Genomic DNA, 23,609 nt, shown 5'->3' with positions numbered 1-23,609 from the left:
TTCTCAACAGCTTATTTCAGTCTGACCTTGTTATAGACTGTAACAGGCACTGAGACTGGCCTCTTCTGCTAGCTTTTCTCAGTGTGGAAACATGGCTGCCAGTAGCTTCCAGAATGATTCATATGCTTGTCCACATTATAGGGAAAGAGTTTTCCTAACTATTGTGCAGAAGTGTTGCTCTTCATACTGACTGGACCAACTCACAGCCCTTCACTGTGCTCAGGGGAATGCCATTGAATTCTTGTTCATAGTATTTATCCATTAAAAAAAAATAGTGTTCATCTGGCTGTTCCTGGTCTCAGTTGAGCATGTGGGATCCAGTTTCCTCACCAGGGACTGAACCTGGGTCCTCTGCATTGCAAGTGCAGAGTCCCAGCCACTGAACTACCCAGGAAGTCTGTTACTTGTTCATTCTTGAGCCACTGACTGTTAGAAGGAAGATAGGAACACAGGGTTGTGTGTGGGCAATCTCACTTAGACCATATGCCGGCCATTCAGTGCTGGGGAAGCACCGGCAAAACTGACTGCTGTGCAGTATTAATACCAACAGCCCCCGTTTGTATTTGCATTTAGTATGTGGTGTAACAAAACGCAAGTGTTTGGTCTCTGTCCTAGGTCGTTGGCACAGAGCTCTGAGAATCGTTGGAATCTCTGTGTGGTCAGGATGTCTTTGTCTACTGATGAGATGACTCCTGGCCAGGGGGTGGGAGGGCACTGCTGGGGAGCTTCAGGATGAGGCCTGGGCACCAGGCCATCATTAGATGGTTGAGCTTTCAGCCCACCCTGGACTTGGAGTATGGGGAGAAGAGAGGGACTGGAGTTAGAGTTCAGTCAGCTATACAGTGATTTAATTAGGCATGTTTAGGTAATGAAACCTGCTTAAAACCCCCAATGACTGGGTTGGCAAACACATTGCAGTGCAGGAGGGTGGCCTGGACAGGGCCTGGAAGCTCTGCGCGCCTGCTCCCGTCAGCCCTTGTCCTCTGCATCTCTTCCATTTAGCTTTTCCTAAGTTACGTCCGTCATGCTTGCATGCTCAGTGTCTCAGTCCTGTGCACTGCAGCCCGCCAGGCTTCTCTGTCCATGGGATTCTCCAGGTAAGAATACCGGAGTGGGTATGATTTCTTCATCCAGGGGATCTTCCTGACCCAGGGATCGAACCCACATCTCTTGCACTGGCAGGAGTCCCCTGTGATAAACCATGAAATGTAAGTGAAGTGTTTTCCTGAGTTCTGTGAGCTGTTCTCGTGGACCGGAGCGAATGGGATGTGTGGCTCTGGTGTTCATCACTGGCCCTGAAGGTGGTCTGTTTTGTAGGGCTGAGCCCTTAATCCTGTGGGTCTGATGCTCCCTCTGGGTAGTTGGTGTCGGAATTGAATTGTAGGTCACCCAGTCGGCATTGGAGCATCAGAGAACCAGATAGTTCTTTAGCATTCTTGAGAGACAGGCCCTAATATACAGTGAAGACATAGACAAGTGACCTGCCCAATGGTGTGCAGCTAAGATCTGCATACCTCAGGTTCTTTGGGTTCCAAATCTCAAACTGTATTCCTTGACGTGCATGTGTTGTAGCCATCTCAAATAGTCAAGTAAAACACACAATTCTTTTGGGAGAGAGTTATTTTGATCTTTTTGGGAGAGAGTTATTTCAGATTTAATGGTTTAAGGAAGTGGTTTACTACTTTGATGGTGAAACTTTCTGAAAATGAGGCTGACGGGAAAATATACCCACTTAAAATCCTTTATAAAATAAATCTTAAAAAGGAAAGTGAAAACCCAAAATTACACCTTAGAAGGTAGGCATTATGTTAACCTAGATATGTGCTAAAACACCTGGATTTAATGTTGTCCTCCAAAGAATAGACATGTTTTAAGGGGTCATTTAGGACTATTCCTAAGTGAAAACAATCAACCTCTAAGTTACAACTTTCTCTGGGTTCTAAAAGCATCCAGAGTTTACTTTTTGTGCTTAAAGCTAGTGTGATACGTGATTTGGAATCCAGGGGATAAAATGACTGTTTGAGGACTTCCCTGGTGGTCCAGTGGCTAAGACTCTCTGCTTCCAATGCAGGGAGCCTGAGTTCCCTCCCTGGTCAGAGATCTGGGACCTATATTTCAAAACTAAGGCCTGGCACAACCAAATAAATAAACAAATACAAACAAATACTAAAAAAAGATGTTTTGAAATCCATTGGTTAAAATAGCTGTTCAGTTCAGCCGCTCAGTCGTGTCCGACTCTTTGCGACCCCATGAATCACAGCATGCCAGGCCTCCTTGTCCATCACCAACTCGCGGAGTTCACTCAAACTCGTGTCCATCGAGTCAGTGATGCCATCCAGCCATCTCATCCTCTGTCGTCCCCTTCTCCTCCTGCCCCCAATCCTTCCCAGCATCAGAGTCTTTTCCAATGAGTTAACTCTTTGCATGAAGTGGCCAAAGTACTGGAGTTTCAGCTTTAGCATCATTCCTTCCAAAGAAATCCCAGGGCTGATCTCCTTCAGAATGGACTGGTTGTTCTCCAACACCACAGTTCAAAAGCATCAATTCTTCAGCACTTAGCTTTCTTCACAGTCCAACTCTCACATCCATACATGACCACTGGAAAAACCATAGCCTTGACTAGATGGACCTTTGTTGGCAAAGTAATGTCTCTGCTTTTTAATATGCTATCTAGGTTGGTCATAACTTTTCTTCCAAGGAGTAAGCATCTTTTAATTTCATGGCTGCAGTCACCATCTGCAGTGATTTTGGAGCCCCCAAAAATAAAGTCTGACACTATTACCACTGTTCCTCCATCTATTTCCCATGAAGTGATGGGACCAGATGCCATGATCTTAGTTTTCTGAATGTTGAGCTTTAAGCCAACTTTTGCACTCTCCACTTTTGCTTTCATCAAGTTAACGTGAGAAGTGATATTTCAGTTTTTTAAACAATCTGTATAAATGATAGGTTTTTTTGGTTTGTATTTTAAGGGGATTTATCATCACAGAACATATCTATTAAATACTTAATACGGTTTGTGCTGTCTGGTACTAGGAGAAGTTAGTATGTTCTCTAATTAGATAAAGGGAGATTATGTGTTTTCAAATTGTTTCTAAATCAAAGGAGGCTTCTTTTGTGCCCTGTGTCCACCTTGGAAATTTATGACCCTGCAGTACTGATTATAATTTGTGTGTGCATTCTAACTGGTTGAGAATTCGGACATTGAGGTTGTGATTTGAACAGTTTTTATCCCTAGATAAAATAAGTATAGAGGCCTTTAGGACTTATCCTTACAGTTACTTTTCTTCCTTCCATGATCACTGTTTTTGAAATGTTGGAGAATGTTTATACTGATGTGAATGTTAATGCAAAGCTATGTGTGTGTGTGCTTAGTGTATGTCTGACTCTTTTTGACCCCATGGACTGTAGCCCACCAGGCTTCTCTGTCTGTGGGGATTCTCCAGGCAAGAACACTGGAGTGGGTTGCCATTTCATTCTCCAGGGGATCTTCCCGACCCAGGAATCGAACCAGGTCTCCCACTTTGCAGGCGGATTCTTGACCATCTGAGCCACCAGGGAAGCCCTTTAGAGCTATGAAAGCATGTTACTTGAAGTGTTATGGAGATACTCAAGAACATTGTTTCTGTTTTCTCAAATCAGCCTTTCATATCTTCCACTTTTCCTGCCTTATGGCCCTGGGTATTCAAGTGACAAATCATGTCACTTCCTTTTCTTTTTGATTGGCCTAGTTTGGGCTTCCCTGGTGGCTCAGACAGTAGTCTGCCCAGGGTTTGATACCTGAGTCAGGAAGACTCCTGAAGAAGGGAGTGGCAACCCACTCCAGTATTCTTGCCTGGAGAATTCCATGGAGAAAGGAGCCTGGTGGGCTGCAGTCCACGGGGTCGCAGAGTCAGGCACAACAGAGGAACCAATACACAAACACTAATTGGCCTAGTTCAGGGCCCTGTTAACTGGATTATTGGAACCCACCCTGCATTCTCATGCATTCTCAGTGCTGATGCTAATCCTGTCTAATAGGAATCTAGAGCCACTCTCCTCTTTTGATGATTCTCAGATCCCCAGAAGATATTCAGAGACTTTTCTTACCAAACTCTTTTCCTGTAAAATGTTTTCTCCACCAGCACTGCTGTCTGTTTAAAACTTGCCACAAACATTCCCACCTTACTAACATTACTCAGGTTATCCTCTGCATCATATTGTCCTTTGTTCTAAATGGACCCAAACCATCTTTTGCAGTCTAGCTTAGATCCCACCACATCCTTGAATTTCTTCTAGGGCTTTCTCTGATAGTTCTCATCTGTACCCCTTAAATTAACATAATGGCCTTTATCCCCCTCATTGAACTGTGTCTTTTCAGAGATAAGGATCTTGTCTTATTCACCTTGGTCTTCCATCAGCCTTGCCTTACTGGCACTCAGTAGATAGCTGTTGAGCTGAATCAACAATTAAATGGAATTTGCTGTTTTAAAACAGGGAGAAGGAGGGAGGGAGCGAATGACAATATAAAAATAAATTCAAATACCTGTGGGTGAGCCCAGGCATATTCCCTTTGTATAAGGTATAGAGCGGAGCATTGTGGGGAGATAAAAAGAAAGCTCAGCAAAATCTAGACTATGGGAAACCCTAGTAGGACAATTGACCTGGTTTCTTCAATAAATAGATGGTTAAAAATGAGAGAGACAGAGATGAATAGAACTTACGAAATATATCAACCAGTTGCAATGTGTACACTTTATTTGCATTCTGATTCAAACAAACAGTAAAAAACATAATACAATTGGGGAAATTTGAGCAATGATCAGATAACTGGTGTTAAGAAATTATGGTTAATTTTCATAGACATATTAGTGTGTTTATGCTTTAGAGAATCCTCATTTGTTACAGATACGCATTGAAATATTTGTGGATGAAAGGGCGTGGTGCCTGGGATTTACCTTCAGACAGCCTGGAATTGGCGAGCATGGTGGAGGTGAAGGGAGTGTGTGGGTATGAAGAGCAAACTAGATTGGGCATGAGTTGATAATTGCTGAAGCTGAATCATGGGTGCAGAGGTTTTTCATTCTTTCTGCTTTTTATGTGTTCGAAAGTTTCCATAATAAAAGGTATGAGATAAGGCATAAGACATGAAGCTTGTTTTTAAAGAATTGAAAGGACATGAAGTTGGCATCTGGGAGGCTCAGGTTCTAGCCCTGGCTTGCTCTGAGAGAACCCATATGACCTGGAATCACCCAGTCAACACTTCTGGGTTTTTCAGTGAGTTCACTGGATGGGTCCTCATGGCCACCGGTCACCTGGAATGCTGCTTTTTTGATAGAGACTTGGAGCCTGTGCTCAGGAGTCTGGCATCAAGGAGCTATGTTTATGAGGGGCATGGTTGGTTTCACTCAAGCTGTGTATTTACCAAATCCTACTTCTAGACTTGTCATCTTCTTTTCCCCAGGGAGGCTGGCAGCATTCTGTAATATGTATTGTCAGTTTGAGTTGATAGAACTTCAGGCAAAGAACAAAGTAACATCCTGTCCTTAGCTGAGAAGTCTTATCCATTAAGTTGATGCTGCCTGTATAGAGATTAAGATGAGCTCAGGCTGTGTGTTTCCTGGACAAGTGGCTTAACCTCCCTTCCTCAGAGAGTTGTTGTTAGAATTAAATGAGTCAGTACCTACTGTGTGTTTTGAGCGGTGCCTAGCCCATAATAATGGCTCAATAAATGGTGGATACTTTCATTGGCTGCAGGGTTAAGTGTTAGTCGCTCAGTCATGTTCGACTTTTTGTGACCCAATGGACTGTAGCCTGCCAAGCTCCTTTGTCCATGGAATTCTCCAGGCTAGAATACTGCAGTGGGTTGCCATTCCCTTTTCCAGGGGATTCCAGGGGATCTTCTTGAACGGGGGTTCAAGTCCACCTCTCCTGCATTGCAGTTAGATTCTTTACTGACTGAGCCACCAGTCGTTCTGCTTATATTTTGTATTTCTAGTTCTCATAGGTTCGTTGAGGCTTCAGTACATTTGTTATACTCAGATTCTTCCTTTTCTCCCTCTCTCCAATGGTAGAAGCACATTGGAGAGCTCACCACAGCCTATGGGACATAAGAGGGTAGTCTGGGAAGGGAGCTAGTGAGCACAACCAGCCTCTTAGAGGTTATCCTGTCTGTCCTGCCCATCACTTGCCTGCTCCTGGGCTGAGCTGCTGAGGAATTCGGCTGAGAGGGCAGAGATGGAGTGTTAGTGGGGCCACCTTTGGAATCTTCTTTCCTGCCTGCTGGTTATTTCAATGGCTGTATTCAGCTTCCTCAAGGCTCTTTTGGTTCCTCATTGATGACTGGGTGGTGGTAGGGAGAGAGAAATTCTCCCTGTCTTTCTGATCTGTCTAGTATTATTTTAAAATCCTCTGTGTTGAGAAGGAAGTCTGGTAATGCCCTAGCATTCACAGGGCAGGGAGATCAGAGGAAGTGTGGTGTTCTCAGGCTTGCTGACTAATTGCTTAAGCAGCAGGGATTCCGTCACTTCCTTTCTAAGGCCTGGTGATCTCAGACCCTTGTCCTCTCAGTCAAGGCCGGCAGCACCTGGGAGGCCCCTGCCGGTTCCTTACAGCCAGCTTGCCCTGGGCCCTGGATCACTGCCTCGCAGCTGTCTAAATCACATCCCCATCTTTGTTTTTCATCCTTGATGTTTCCCAATAAATACCATTGTTTTCCAGCACCCACAAAGCAGCATCCTGTCTTTTTTTCTTTTTGCCCTTAAGCCTGTTGCTTTCCTCCTTAATGTTATTTCTTGATTGCCTTCATTTTCTTTGGATGCTTCTATTTATTTTGTGTTCATTAAGCTGAAAATAGGTTTACAAGCTTCTCTTGTTTATTCCTTGGATGAGATTCCAGTTTATAGATTATTCATACCCCTTTGCTTTTTCTGCAGTGTTGAGGCACTTAACAGCTCCTGGAAATTTCCTAATGACAAGGGAAGTAATGTCTCTATAAAACCTGACAGATGACATAGCGAGTCCATAGAGAAAATAACATACTAGACGTAAGAGTTGAGAAGGCTAGATTTTATCCTGGTTTGAATTTCCATTCACAAACGGTGGGTCTTTGGACAAGTTATTTTTACCTTCTCCTACCTCAGTTTTCTCATTTGAAAAATGGAAATCTCTAGAGGTTGTTGGGAGATGATGTTTTCTTGGTACTGATTAGATTTAATAAATACTAGCTGATATTACTGTGAATATTGTGATCTTATTGAGCTTCACAGTATAGTAATTTTTTTGAGGTAGATCAGGTCATTTTCTTTATTTTCATTAATGCAGCTATTCCTTTCCCTTTGCTTAGAAAAAAGAGGGAGAGAGATAGGTAGAGAGTTAAGGCTCATACATTTTTTTCGTATAGATGTAGCATGAAGGCTTGATGAGTTTGAGATCTGTCTAAAATCCTTTCCTCGAGGAAGAGTTGAGGTCTAAGTGGAAGACTCCTTTCTGCATCCTTATACTCCGGCTTAGTCGGTTCAGTACCACCTGAGAAGACCTGGGGGTGGGGTGGGCTGTGTGTCTGGAGCTCCTCCTTCAGTCTGCTTTCATTGTCCTTGATTTAGGACATGTCCAGGCCTCCTGAGAGCAGGCAGGGGGCCCGGTGGCAGTGTGGTGCCATGGGCAGACCTGCCTGCTTTACTGCAGAACCTTCTCAGCTCTGCTACGAAAGCTCTCTGCCCCATAGTTCCCTCCTCCTGTACAGGAGCTCTGCCGTGAGATGTGAAGAGCAGGACACACTGGGGTGCCTGACACACTGGAGGTGCCTCCCCAAGGTTGATTCCTTTCCTGATTTAGAATGTGTCTCTGAGTTGTGCAATAGAAAGCTCCTGCTAAAGGAATTTCAGGCAGCAGCACTCAGATTGTAGAGGCATTTTTGTGGGCAGTGGTAGCACCCTGAACCAGCGTTGCCCTGCCAAGAAAGGCTGGTCTGGTAGAGTTGGGACTTGATCTCAGCCAGTGGATCTCACCTCCAGGTGGTTCTGAGAGGGACATGGTTTTGTCAGAATACACATTCTGGGCTCTAAACCAGACCTACTGTCCAGACACGTACCTTTTGGAAAAGCTTCCTAGGTGCTCCTGATGCCGCCCTGGCTTTGAGCTGTGGCTTGAGACAAACCAGAGTGACTGTTTATCCTCACAGTTCTCACAGCAGCCCTCCGAGTTCCGTGCTGTCATCATGTCCTTCTGGCATGACATGTCCATGGTCCCACGGCAAGGGTGGGATGGAGCCAGGTTTTGAGTCCCGGCCACCCGGCCCTGGAGTCAGTGCCCTTGCCCCTCCTCCTCCAGATAGAATTGCCTTGGGAATGGGCTTTGGAGCGTATAGCTCTTATGGAAGGGCTGGGGAAATTGGTCAGAACCAGCAGTTTCCTTCTTTACTGACACTTTTATTTCTTGGTATGTCCTGGCTGGCTTCAGGTTTCAAGAGGACTCATACACTGGAGCCCTTGTGTGTCCTGGTAGGTAGGGATGAGGGGCAGCAGAACACGTCTATAACCCCACCTCGAGTATTTGTTCCTTCCACTCTCCCACTTACTACTCAATAAGGGTTAGCTTGCTCCAGGGGTGAAAATGTTGAGGGTCATTTCTTTGGCTTCTTTCATTGTAGCTAAAATGCTCTTCTCCTAAGCGCCGTTCGAGGGTACCAGGTCGTTTGAGAAAGCCTGAGGAGACTGGCTTTCATTTTGTCTATACTTGGGGAAAGCAGAACATAGTTCCAAGGGTCTGCAGTCTCTCGGCTTTAACAAGCCTGGTGTTGGATGGTTATTTGAGAAGGGCTTTTGTGTGGGAGCTCTTTCAGCTTGGAACTGAGTGCTTGGTAGTTTGGAGAATACTCACTTCAGACTGACCTGCCCAGACAGAAAATTGTGGAGCCCTCAGGCAAATGCAGCAGGAGTGAAACAACAATAGAAACAGGCACTTGGAATGGTCCTTTAGGACACTGGCCCTCATCCCGCGCTCTCCAGGAGGTAAATGTTACATGTATGCTCAGTTGTGTCCAACTTTTTGCGACCCCGGTGGACTGTAGGCTGCCAGGCTCCTCCGTCCATGGGATTCTCCAGGCAAGAATACTGGAGTGAGTTGCCGTTTCCTTCTCCAGGGGATCTTCCCAAGCCAGGGATCAAACCTGTGTCTCCTGTGTCGGCAGGCAGATTCTTTAACACTGCACCACCCAGGAAGCCCAGATGTTATGGCCCCCAGTTTATAGAGGAGCGATCAAACTCAGAAAGTTAAATGATGAACCAGTCTCCAGGTCACACAGATAAATGAGCAATGCATTCAGGACTGGAACCCATTTCTCTCAAGACTCGGAAGCCTATAAACTTTCCTAAAACTGTGCACTCTGCTTCACAGTGGACATTAACTTGCAGATGAAAGTTTTCTTTCCTAATAGAACATCACGATTTACTTTTGGATAAAGTGAATAAAATTAACACTGCTAAATGTTATCCTGAAATGAAAACAGGAAAAAGGAATGAATGAATGGGTGGATGGATTGGTGAAGCTGGACTGGTGATGGATTTAGCACAAGGATATTCAGTGTCCTCAGGAGCTCTGGTAATTTCCTTCAGAACAGTGTCTTTCGTGGATTTCTTCCCCACCTTTTGTTAAAGTAACATAGAATCTGGGTGAAGAAGCATTTGTATTCTTCAGTTCAGTTCAGTTGCTCAGTCGTGTCCGACTCTCTGCGACCCCATGAATTGCAGCACGCCAGGCCTCCCTGTCCATCACCAACTCCCGGAGTTCACCCAAACTCATGTCCATTGAGTCAGTGATGCCATCCAGCCATCTCTTCCTCTGTCATCCCCTTCTCCTCCTGCCCCCAATCCCTCGCAACATCAGGGTCCTTTCCAGTGAGTCAACTCTTCTCATGAGGTGGCCAAAGTATTGGAATTTCAGCTTCAACATCAGCCCTTCCAATGAACACCCAGGACTGATCTCCTTTAGGATGGGTGGTTGGATCTCCTTGCAGTCCAAGGGACTCTCAAGAGTCTTCTCCAACACCACAGTTCAGAAGCATCAATTTTTCGGTGCTCAGCTTTCTTCACAGTCCAACTCTCACATCCATACATGACCACTGGAAAAACCATAGCCTTGACTAGATGGACCTTTGCTGGCAAAGTAATGTCTCTGCTTTTTAATATGCTATCTAGGTTTGTCATAACTTTCCTTCCAAGGAATAAGTGTCTTTTAATTTGTATTCTTAGCTATGTTTAATTCCTGACTTACTCTTGAATTTTCCTCCTCAATTAATTGTATTCCTATTCTTCCCCTTTTGTCTTCTCCCACTTGTCCTTTCTAATAGATTTTACTTGCCAGTATTACTTGGTTTAAAGTGGATAATGTATATAGGTTTTTTTTTTTTTTGGTGGCCACACAACATGCAGGATATTAGTTCTCCAACCAGGAATCAAACCTGCGCCCCTGCATTGGAAGCATAGAGTCTTAACCATTGGACTACCAGGGAATTCTCATAATGTGTCTAATTTTAATAGTTCAGATTTCTCTGAAAAAGCTATTTCTCTGAAATAGTTCAGATTTCTCTGAAATTTCTCTGAGAAGAATTAATAGAGCCATATTTATAGTGTATGAGCTATGAAAATATAGCTTTCCAACAAGTGTTATTTTTATAACAATACTTATGATTCCATTTCCATGTCAGCCATTACAGATGCCCCAAGGAAGCAAACACAGGGGGAAGATTAGATATGATCATATTAATTATGATTTCACTTCTGTAGTTAAATAGATTTTCAGCTAGAGCTGGAGTTGCTTCTTAACTAAACAAATATTTCTTGGGGGTCTGAAATCTGCCAAACCCTATACTGGTTTGTGATTTCACCTATTCTTTGGGTAATAGCACCATTTATGCTTTGAGTTGGTTTTTTAAGTTCTAGCACCCACTCTCAACATAATTTATTAGGTCACAGTTTAGGAATGTTATTCCATGAAAGCCCATTTCCCACATGCTTGAAGGGTAACACCATGTCTGTGTGTATGTCTGGCTGTATAGTATGTTTCTGCGTTCTCTCTTGCTCTTCTTCCTTTCTCCTCCTCTTCTTCTTTGTCTTTCTTGACTAAGTAGAAATAGTACCAACACTAGTTTTAATTTTTAAATTAAATAAATTTTTAAATTAAATTTTTAAATTCAATTTTTAAATTGAATAGATCGGTGTTTCCCTTTCAGATCATCAGCAATATAATACTTCTTCTTTAGAATGCATGTTCTTGTGCCCCACCCCGGATCTGAACTTGAGAATGGCTGAATTAGAATTTCATGTGATCACTGATATTTTTAAACTATCAGTGTAATGTTGTATTTCTCTCTTCAAATAAAAAGGTAATCTCATCCCTTCCCCCTCCCCCACCACCACGTTAATATACTCTGATTAAAAACAAAAAATGAAGGCAGCCACTTTCAAATAACTTGGAATTCAGAATTCGAGAAACTTTCATTAGAACATTATTGAAATATGAGCTGTTTCATACACTGTGAATATCCTTGAATTATTGCTAGTAAAATATCAAATTGCTTGACTTAAAAAAAAGTTTAATGATGACCAGAGGCATCAGTGTGAAGTTCTAGTTGAAACTACTTACGATTTAAAATGAAGCAGATGACGGACGCACAGACTTGGATCTTGGTGGCAAGACTGGATGGAACCAGGTCCTGGTCACTGCCCGCCAGCCGTGTGTCCCTGGGTCAGCCTTTCGCCATTCTGGACTCCAGTGTGCTCCTCTGTCCAGTAATGGACTGCTGTGACCTCCTTGTTCTGACTGAGCCAAGCTCTGTGAGAAGAGAAATACAAGACGTTGACACGTGTGCCAGTGTGTTGGGGAGAGGGAGTTTTTTCTCAGTAGGGGGACTTTTAAAATGAAATATTTAGAGATTGAAGGAACTACAGTCTATCAATCCATAAAGAATATAGAGGTTAAAAAGAAATGATCAGGAGTTTCTTGTACTCATTCAGAACAACAGTGCTGTACTCAGCCCAATTCCTGGTTATTGGAACCCAGCCAGGAAACGGACTTTGTTAAGGCAAGGACTAGCCTTTATTTGACACACTGCATTTGACACATTTACTCTATTGTTGCCAGGTATGCGTGTGCCATTTTATACAGTCCAGTATAAAATGGGTGGTGGTAGGAAGTGGACTGAGCAGTGTGTTTGCATATTAGAAGCATATTTCTTATCTGTTAGAAACCACTACTGTTGGAGGAAGGAAACAAAGCGTGCTGCCTTAAAAGATTCATCAATATTGAGCCGTTTCAAACTGGAGACTTAGGGGAAGAAACTGTAGTTTAGTAAATGATCTCTTGCTTGCGCTGTTGTAGTCCACTTCTCTATTCATTAATGCAGAGAATAATGAGTATATCAAAGGTGGTGAAGTATATAAAGACCAGTGTTCCGTAAATCTCAGTAATTTATGGACCGCTTCATTTAAAAGAAAAAATTACTCACAAACTCCCAGTACTGACATAAATATTTTTATTATGAAGTAGCTTAAATATGCCTGAACATAAAACTAGGTATAAACTCCTTATGCTTCCAGCTCTTATGTCACTATAAAACAATGACAGATTTATTAATTTAAGCAAAATCAATAACACTCAACATTAATTTATCGTGACAGATAATTTTTTGGACTAACATTGAACCTTTCATTGGTGATGTGATCATGGTGCTGTCAGCCAAAGTCCCAGTTCATTTCTCCTTCCACTTGCCTGAATTCAGACCTTCCCTCATAATAAAGCACCTTTATTTGGATGGAATGTGTGATTTGGGTTTTAATTTAGCTTCGTTTAATTTGCTTCCTTGTCCTTCATGATTAAATTTATACTCCTAGGTGCTGTGATGATTAGAAATATAAAAGCAGACCCACTTTTGATCAAGCCAGAAGCTGGGACTTGGTGCCTTGTTTTATTGGGTGGTGGAGGAAAGACTGGGGTCACTGGTCCCTGCTATACTGACTTTCAGATCTGCGTGAGAGTGAATGGTGTCATTCAGCAAAATGTGGAAACGAAGGAAAAGTAGGCTTTGAAAGAAGATAAGTTTGAGGCTTAGGTTTCTAGCAGTGTGGCTAGAAATTAATCACATTTCCCGACTCAGTTCAGTTCAGTCGCTCAGTCGTGTCCGACTCTGTGACCCTGTGAATCGCAGCACGCCAGGCCTCCCTATTCATCACCATCTCCCAGAGTTCACTCAGACTCACGTCCATCGAGTCCGTGATGCCATTCAGCCATCTCATCCTGGGAGGTCCCCTTCTCCTCCTGCCCCCAGTCTCTCCCAGCATCAGAGTCTTTTCCAATGAGTCAACTCTTCGCATGAGGTGGCCAAAGTACTGGAGCTTCAGCTTTGGCATCATTCCTTCCAAAGAAATCCCAGGGTTGATCTCCTTTAGAACGGACTGGTTGGATCTCCTTGCAGTCCAGTGGACTCTCAAGAGTCTTCTCCAACACCACAGTTCAAACGCATCAATTCTTCGGCGCTCAGCCTTCTTCACAGTCCAACTCTCACATCCATACATGACCACTGGAAAAACCATAGCCTTGACTAGGCGGACCTTAGTCGGCAAATGTCTCTGCTTTTGAATATACTATCTAGGTTGGTCACAACTTTTCTTCCAAGAAGTAAGTGTCTTTTAATTTCATGGCTGCAGTCACCATCTGCAGTGATTTTGGAGCCCCAAAAAATAAAGTCTGACACTGTTTCCACTGTTTCCCCATCTATTTGCCATGAAGTGATAGGACCCGATGCCATGATCTTCGTTTTCTGAATGTTGAGCTTTAAGCCAACTTTTTCGCTCTCCTCTTTCACTTTCATCAAAAGGCTTTTTAGCTCCTCTTCACTTTCTGCCATAAGGGTTGTGTCATCTGCATATCTGAGGTTATTGATATTTCTCCCAGCAATCTTGATTCCAGCTTGTGTTTCTTCCAGTCCAGCGTTTCTCATGATGTACTCTGCATATAAGTTAAATAAGCAGGGTGACAATATACAGCCTTGACGTACTCCTTTTCCTATTTGGAACTAGTCTGTTGTTCCATGTCCAGTTCTAACTGTTGCTTCCTGACCTGCATACAGATTTCTCAAGAGGCAGATTAGGTGGTCTGGTATTCCCATCTCTTTCAGAATTTTTCACGGTTTATTGTGATCCACACAGTCAAAGGCTTTGGCATAGTCAATAAAGCAGAAATAGAAGTTTTTCTGGAACTCTCTTGTTTTTTGATGATCCAGCAGATGTTGGCAATTTGATCTCTGGTTCCTCTGCCTTTTCTAAAACCAACTTGAACATCAAGGAGTTCATGGTTCATGTATTGCTGAAGTCTGGCTTGGAGAATTTTGAGCATTACTTTACTAGCATGTGAGATGAGTGCAATTGTGCAGTAGTTTGAGCATTCTTTGGCATTGCCTTTCTTTGGGATTGGAATGAAAACTGACCTTTTCCAGTCCTGTGGCCACTGCTGAGTTTTCCAAACTTGCTAGCATATTGAGTGCAGCACTTTCACAGCATCATCTTTCAGGATTTGAAACAGCTCAACTGGAATTCCATCACCTCCACTAGCTTTGTTCGTAGCGATGCTTTCTAAGGCCCACTTGACTTCACATTCCAAGATGTCTGGCTCTAGATTAGTGATCACATCATCATGATTATCTGGGTCGTGAAGATCTTTATTGTACAGTTCTTCTGTGTATTCTTGCCACCTCTTCTTAATATCTTTTGCTTCTGTTAGGTCCAGACCATTTCTGTCCTTTATCGAGCCCATCTTTGCATGAAATGTTCCCTTGGTATCTCTAATTTTCTTGAAGAGATCTCTAGTCTTTCCCATTCTGTTGTTTTCCTCTATTTCTTTGCATTGATCACTGAAGAAGGCTTTCTTATCTCTTCTTCTTATTCTTTGGAACTCTGCATTCAGATGCTTATATCTTTCCTTTTCTCCTTTGCTTTTTGCTTCTCTTCTTTTCACAGCTATGTAAGGCTTCCCCAGACAGCCATTTTGCTTTTTTGCTTTTCCATGGGGATGGTCTTGATCCCTGTATCCTGTACAATGTCACGAACCTCATTCCATAGTTCATCAGGCACTCTATTTGTCATATCTAGACCCTTAAATCTATTTCCCACTTCCACTGTATAATCATAAGAGATTTGATTGTGGTCATACCTGAATGGTCTAGTGGTTTTCCCTACTTTCTTCAATTTAAGTCTGAATTTGGTAGTAAGTAGTTCATGATCTGAGCCACAGTCAGCTTCCAGTCTTGTTTTTGTTGACTATATAGAGCTTTTCCATCTTTGGCTGCAGAGAATAGGATCAATCTGATTTTGGTGTTGACCATCTGGTGATGTCCATGTGTAAAGTCTTCTCTTGTGTTGTTGGAAGAGGGTGTTTGCTATGACCACTGCATTTTCTTGGCAAAACTCTATTAGCCTTTGCCCTGCTTCATTCCGCATTCCAAGGCCAAATTTGCCTGTTACTCCAGGTGTTTCTTGACTTCCTACTCTTGCATTCCAGTCCCCTATAATGAAAAGGACATCTTTTTTGGGTGTTCGTTCTAAAAGATCTTGTAGGTCTTCATAAAACCGTTCAACTTCAGTTTCTTCAGGGTTACTGGTTGGGGCATAGACTTGCATAACTATGATATTGAATGGTTTGCCTTGGAGACGAACAGAGATCATTCTGTCGTTTTTGAGATTGCATCCAAGTACTGCATTTCAGACTCTCTTGTTGACCATGATGGCTATTCCATTTCTTCTGAGGGATTCCTGGCCGCAGTAGTAGATGTAATGGTCATCTGAGGTAAATTCACCCATTCCAGTCCATTTTAGTTCGCTGATTCCTAGAATGTCGACATTCACCCTTGCCATCTCTTGTTTGACCACTTCCAATTTGCCTTGATTCATGGACCTGACATTCCAGGTTCCTATGCAATATTGCTCTTTATAGCATAGGATCTTGCTTCTATCACCAGTCACATCCACAACTGGGTATTGTTTTTGCTCTGGCTCCATCCCTTCATTCTTTCTGGAGTTATTTCTCCACTGATCTCCAGTAGCATATTGGGCACCTAATGACCTGGGGAGTTCCTCTTTCGTTATCCTATCATTTTGCCTCTTCATACTGTTCATGGGGTTCTCAAGGCAAGAATACTGAAGTGGCTTGCCATTCCCTTCTCCAGTGGACCACATTCTGTCAGGCCTGTCCACCATGACCCGCCCGTCTTGGGTTGCCCTGCAGGCATGGCTTAGTTTCATTGAGTTAGACAAGGCTGTGGTCCTAGTGTGAGTAGATTGACTAGTTTTCTGTGAGTATGGTTTCAGTGTGTCTGCCCTCTGATGCCCTCTTGCAACAGCTACCGTCTTACTTGTATCTCTCTTACCTTGCGCGTGGGGTATCTCTTCACAGCTGCTCCAGCAAAACACAGCCGCTGTTCCTTACCTTGGATGAGGGGTATCTCCTTACCACCGCTGTTCCTGACCTTCAGTGTGGGATAGCTCCTCTTGTAATCTGGATAAAACATTTTTAATGTACTTTTGAGATCATGGGAACTAAGACAACTCCAGAGTCTCAACCAACCACCAGATAGTAAGGTAAAACCCAAGCCAGGAGCTTTCTGTGTAAACAAACACAAAAGGCGGTTGCCTTCACTATCGGGGTTGAAGACTAAGCCGTGGGTGGGTGGCAATGTTAGAAGAGCCTGTATCCCATTAGGACCTGTAAAAGAATCTAAAGTGGCCCAGGTAGATAGTGCCTATGGGCTTTTGGCAGAACCAAACAAAAATCTTTCTGGAGGAAGACATCCCTACCTTAGACCTTAGGATTCTCCTGACCAGTATCAACCAAAAAAGAGTTCAGGATCAAAGATAGCTAACTCTTCTAGAAAACAAACCACGGGGGCCAGAGTCATCAGAAACAAAGAAGAATAGACTTTACCCTGAAGACTTTAGATATTGGAATTATCTGATACAGAATATAAAATAACCATTTTGAAATACTTTAAGGAATAAGATACAATTGCAAATAAGTTCAAAGAGCGTGAGATAAAAATTGACTGGGTGGGGAGGAGTGGGAGCAGGATAAATTGGGAGAGTAAAGTGCACACTGCTGTATGTAAAATAAACAGCAAGGGTTTACTGTATAACACAGCTGACTATATTCAGCATCATGTAGAAACAATCATGGAAAAGAACTGAAAAATGGAATTTATGTATATATGTTTAACTAAATCACTTTGCTGTATATCAGAAACTAGCACAATATTGTAAATCAACTATACTTCAATTTTAAAAAAATGATCAGGCATATTATTCAGCCATAAAAATGAAGGAAATTCTTCCATTTACAACAACATGAAGGCATTATGCTAAGGGAATAAGTCTCACTTATATGTGGAATTAAAAAAAAAAAAAACAACAACAACAAATGCCAAACTCTTAGAAACAAATTAGTTGCCAGAGGTCAGGGATGGAGGAAGTGGGTGAAGGTGGTTAAGATATAAACTTCCAATTACAAAAAAAATAAGTTCTAGGTAGGTAATGTACAGCATGGTGAGTATAATAAACCAAAATAATGTATATTTGAAAGTTGTTATGAAAGTACATCTTCAAAGTTCTCATCATGAGAAAATTTGTAACAATATGAGGTAATTGATGTTAATGAAACTGATTATGGTGGTCATTTTGTAATATATACATATATCAAATATTGTTGTATACCTTAAATTAATACAGTGTTTGTCTATTATATGTCAGTGTGGTAGTGGAGAGGAGTGTGTACAAAGAGCAATATAAATGTAGGTATTCTGTTTTTGTTGAGCAAATTTTGACCAGGAAGATTTGAGAAAAAAGAAATAAGAACAAAATGTAAGGGGAAAAATTATAACTGTTAAAAACTCAGTAAATTAGATTAGGAACAACTAGAGAAGCAATTAATGAACCAGGAAAAAAGATGTGAAGATATTAACCAGAATGTATCTTAGAAATAAGAAGAAAAACATGAAGGTGTAGTTGAAGGATATAAAAGCCATGATGAGATCTGTTCAGAATTGCAGAGAGATAATAGACAAAATAGAAGGAAGTAATATTTGAAAATCTAGGGTACAAATAATTTCCAGAGAGAGTTCATGAAGTGCATAAATGACCAGTGTTCCTTAAATCCAAGCAATGTCCGGACCGATAAGGGAAACACAGCATAGACCAATAAGGATAAATAAATAGAAATTCCTATCTAGACCTAAGGAACTTAAATATGCCAAAATAAGGAAGGTGATCTTAATACCCAGATAGGAAAGATAGATTGTTTATCAAGGGAATAATATACTGACGGCTGACTTCTCAACAGCAGTCTGGATGCAGGAAAAATATTTTCAGAATGTTAAAAGAAACTACTATTGATTGTATATCAGCAAAACTGTCATTCAAGAAAAAGGCAAAATATACTTTGCAAAAAATTTAAAACTACTGTGGCAGATTTTACTAAGAAACTTAAAGGATGTACTTCATGAAGAAGAAAGTGATTCCAGAAGGAACGTCTGAGATGCAAAAAGGAATGATAAGGAAATTGGTAAACATATAGATAAATATCATTAAAATTAAATAAAAATAAAAATTCAATGCCTTGGTCATACTAGTCACATTTCAAGGCACATGTGGATAATGACTACTATATTGGACAACACAAATATGACACATTTCCATCATCAAAGAAAGTTCTTTTGGACAGCACTGCTGTAGAATAATGGGAGGGAAATATACTAAGATAGTCTCTGGGGTTCATAGACTTTAAGATACCACTGTTTATAAGAGGCACTGTTTTGGTATGTGTATAAGATGTAAGAAAACATTGCCAAAGGTGTTTAAGATGCCATTTTTTGTAAGATACATATCACTATTACCTCTGTGATTTTGGAAGAAATGTGCCTGTTTTGTAAGACACATATCATGTTACCTCCATGAAACTGGAATAAATGTGACTCTTAGAATGGATGCAGTAGGGAGCAAGAACATAAATGAACTAGGAGTTGTGATCCTAGTGGTTTGGACAGAGAATAGTCAAGTGAGAGGTCTGACCTGGAGAGAACGCCTGGTGCATACTTGGCATAGAGCATGTCTCAATAAATGTTTGATGAATGAATGGATGATTTTATTGGATGGGTGAATGGGAGTCATCAGACTATCCAAGTAGCTGGACTTGGCAACATGGTTGAAGTCACCCAGAAAGTTTGTGTGAAGTTGTGAGGAGAGTCAGGATGAAGCCTTTGTAAACACCATTTTTAATATTCTAGGGGTCATATACAAAGGAGCCCAAGAAAGAACATTAGCAAAGATGGAGAAGAACCAGAAAGAGCTCAGGCCACCTGAGAACAAAGGGTGAAGGGGTAAGATGCTGTGAGGACTCCGTTAAGATAAGGCTTCAGTTCAGTCGCTCAGTCATGTCCGACTCTTTGAGACCCCATGAATTGCAGCATGGCAGGCCTCCCTGTCCATCACCAGCTCCCGGAGTTTACTCAAACTCATGTCCATCGGGTCAGTGATGCCATCCAGCCATCTCATCCTTGGTCGTCCCCTTCTCCTCCTGCCCCCAATCCCTCCCAGCATCAGAGTCTTTTCCAATGAGTCAACTCTTCGCATGAGGTGGCCAAAGTACTGGAGTTTCAGCTTTAGCATCATTCCTTCCAATGAACACCCAGGACTGATCTCCTTTAGGGTGGACTGGTTGGATCTCCTTGCAGTCCAGTGGACTCTCAAGAGTCTTCTCCAACACCACAATTCAAAAGCATCAATTCTTTGGCGCTCAGCTTTCTTCACAGTCCAACTCTGACATCCATACATGACCACTGGAAAAACCATAGCCTTGACTAGACAGGCCTTTGTTGGCAAAGTAATATCTCTGCTTTTGAATATGCTATTCTAGGTTGGTCATAACTTTCCTTTCAAGGAGTAAGCATCTTTTAATTTCATGGCTGCAGTCACCATATGCAGTGATTTTGGAGCCCAAAAAATAAAGTCTGACACTGTTTCCACTGTTTCCCCATCTATTTCCCATGAAGTGATGGGACCCAATGCCATGATCTTCGTTTTCTGAATGTTGAGCTTTAAGCCAACTTTTTCGCTCTCCTCTTTCACTTTCATCAAGAGGCTTTTTAGTTCCTCTTTACTTTCTGCCATAAGGGTGGTATCATCTGCATATCTGAGGTTATTGATATTTCTTCCAGCAATCTTGATTCCAGCTTGTGCTTCTTCCAGCCCAACGTTTCTCATGATGCACTCTGCATAGAAGTTACATAAGCAGGGTGACAATATACAGCCTTGACGTACTCCTTTTCCAATTTGGAACCAGTCTGTTGTTCCATGTCCAGTTCTAACTGTTGCTTCCTGACCTGCATACAGATTTCTCAAGAGGCAGATTAGGTGGTCTGGTATTCCCATCTCTTTCAGAATTTTCCACAGTTTATTGTGATCCACACAGTCAAAGGCTTTGGCATAATCAATAAAGCAGAAATAGATGTTTTTCTGGAACTCTCTTGCTTTTTGATGATCCAGCAGATGTTGGCAGTTTGATCTCTGGTTCCTCTGCCTTTTCTAAAACCAGCTTGAACATCTGGAAGTTCACAGTTCACATATTGCTGAAGCCTGGCTTGGAGAATTTTGAGCATTACTTTACTAGCATGTGAGATGAGTGCAATTGTGCAGTAGTTTGAGCATTCTTTGGCATTGCCTTTCTTTGGGATTGGAATGAAAACTGACCTTTTCCAGTCCTGTGGCCACTGCTGAGTTTTCCAAATTTGCTGACATATTGAGTGCAGCACTTTCACAGCATCATCTTTCAGGATTTGAAATAGCTCCACTGTAATTCCATCACCTCCACTAACTTTGTTCGTAGTGATGCTTTCGAAGGCCCACTTGACTTCATGTTCCAGAATGTCTGGCTCTAGGTGAGATAAGGCATATGTATTCCTGAATAAACATCAGCTTATCCTATGATATAGGAGAAGGATTGAAGATCGCAAAGTTTCAATGTTATTATTTCTACCAGAGCATCTGAGAAGGCTTTATGAAGGAGGTAATATTTGGTCTGGGCCTCAAAGGACAAATTGCTGGCACATCAGAGTAGTAGGGTGAGGCAGTCTAGGCAGATGGCATAACACCAAAAGAAGCATGAAACTGTTGAGAAGATGTGAAACTCTTGGCAGTAATTCCTAATGAGCCTGACTTTGCTGTGTCCAGCTTTTTTCTAGGAAAAAGTCTAATGTTGGTGAAGGAGCATATGTTCCCTAAGATCATAAGCATTCTTTTACTGATTTTAAGATGGAATGGAAGGTAATTAAAGTAACTACAGACCTGGCCAGGTACCTCTCTACTGCTCTGAATAGACCATGCTTTATGTATGATTTTCTCAGCACTCTCTCAGATTACACAGTTTATTACTGAATTTGCAGATTTAAGTTCTGTATTAATGCCTGTAGTATATTATTAAGGTGATTAGTTATATGACAACCTTAGACTGGAGAATGGTAAGCAGATTTAGCTTGCTAAAATTCACCAGATCAGAGTGCGAAGAAAATACAGGGCAGATGGAACTTGGCCAAAAATCCCACGTTCTTGATTTAAAAGCTGTGTAACATCAGTCAAATCATTTGACCTCTTCATGCCTCAAATTTCCCCATTTAAAAAGATAGGCATAGAAACAGTTCCTACTTCAGGATGAAAGATTAGTGGAAAGCACCTAGCAAAAGCATTATCCGTTATTATAATAAAAACGTTCCAGAACTTTTTTCAGTAAGGAAATGCAGTAAGTCAGTGGTTCCCAGCTGTGGGACTGTTGTGAATCAGTATCGTTTGGGTCTAGTTAGAAAAGTGAAGATCCATGGACATGTCCACTGACCTAGTACATCATCTGCATACCTGGGCTTTGGACTTTGTATTTTTTGGCAGGAACCCCCGAATTTAGGAACCTTGCTCTTGGGCTGAGTAGCATTTTGGTCTTTTTTTTTTTTTTTTAACTTCTTCTTTGCTATGCAGTATTTTGAACATTGGCTGTTGGTATTTGTTGAGCCTGTGAACTCTTCAGGTTTTTAATCCTAGAGATCATTGTGTAACTTTTCTCTCCTGTACCTTCCTTTCCTTTCTCTTTGTCCTCTTTTCCTCATCCCCCGCACCTCCATCCCGTATTGAATTTTTAGACTGTTGGGTTAACTACCTTCTGGACAGCCTAGTTCTCATGCCCTCCCCTCCCCTTAAATAGATTTTTAAAGGAAACTTTGTGAAGGCAGACGTTTGGCATGTTCAGTTTAGTTTCTAAAAAAAATAGAATTCAATTTTTTTTATCCTTTAAAAAAATGGCTACAGGAAATGATTCTAAAATAACTGATATTCCCCTTGTTAAAACTGAGGTTGTGTTTGGATGGATTCCAGCATATGTTCGTATTCCTTGGGTGGGGGAGGAGGGAGGTATGGAGAGTGTTCTCCATGCCAAAAAACACAAATCGTAATCCCTCAGACCCAAGAGTGCCTTTCATATGGTGGCAGTTATTTGGCATATTGTAAAATGTAGCCTGGAGATTTAAGAAATAAAATGTTTACTGTATTTGGATCAATTCAAATATTCCTTTTAACTTTCATGTGTGGCTATTTTGGTGGAAAAAGAAACCATTATATTGCAGCAGAAGCATCCTTTCTGCTTAACTTTTCCTGAGTCGGCTCTTTGCATCAAGTGGCCAAAGTATTGGAGCTTCAGCATCAGTCCTTCCAATGAATATTCAGGGTTGATCTCCTTTAGGATGGACTGGTTAGATCTCCTTGCAGTCCAAGGGATTCTCAAGAGTCTTCTCCAACACCACACTTCAAAAGCATCAATTCTTCCTTGCTCAGCCTTCTTAATGGTCCAACTCTCACATCCATACATGACCACTGGAAAAATCAAAGCTTTTACTAGATGGACCTTTGTCATCAAAGAGATGTTCTTGCTTTTTAATACATTGTCTAGGTTGGTCATAGCTTTTCTTCCAAGGAGCAAGCGTCTTTTAATTTCACGACTGCAGTCATTGTCCTCAGTGACTTTGGAACCCAAGAAAATAAAATCTGCCATTGTTTCCACTTTTTCCCCATCTGTTTGCCATCTGGTGATGGGACTGGATGCTGTGATCTTAGTTTTTTGAATACTGAGTTTCAAGCCATCTCCTTCACTCTTCTCTTTCACTCTCACCAACAGGCTCTTTAGTTCGTCTTCACTTTCTGCCATTAGAGTCTGCATATCTGATGCTGTTGATATTTCTCTTGGCAGTCTTGATTCCAACTTGTGATTCATCCAACCCGGCATTTTGCATGATGTACTCTTCATATAATTAAGTAGGATGATGATAGACAGCCTTATCCTTTGTACTCTTTTTCCAATTTTGAACCAAGTTTGCTTTCAAAGAACAGTTTTTAGAACATTAGAAAGCATAAATTCCTCCCCTTCCAAAGTGTTGCAACCCTCTTTACTTGAGAGCATGACAGGGGACATTACTGTATGAAACCTTTTCAAAATTGTCATGTCTCCACAGACTTCATTGGGTGCCAGTTTCGCTTATAGATTTCAGTTGCTGGTGATGT

The 23,609-nt window shown here is 41.8% G+C and overlaps 1 protein-coding gene across 11 annotated transcripts in view; it reads left to right on the top strand.

Annotated features, from left to right (window-relative positions):
* Positions 1 to 23,609, top strand: part of APBB2 (amyloid beta precursor protein binding family B member 2) — a 381,548-nt gene that overhangs the window by 55,763 nt on the left and 302,176 nt on the right. The gene's annotated exons all lie outside the window — the stretch shown is intronic.

This window comes from Ovis canadensis, chromosome 6 (genome assembly GCF_042477335.2).
Source record: "Ovis canadensis isolate MfBH-ARS-UI-01 breed Bighorn chromosome 6, ARS-UI_OviCan_v2, whole genome shotgun sequence".
In the NCBI taxonomy this organism is placed as follows: Eukaryota; Metazoa; Chordata; class Mammalia; order Artiodactyla; family Bovidae; genus Ovis; species Ovis canadensis.
The sequence above is the reverse complement of the archived record's forward strand: the minus strand, read 5'-3'. Positions and strand labels throughout refer to the sequence as shown.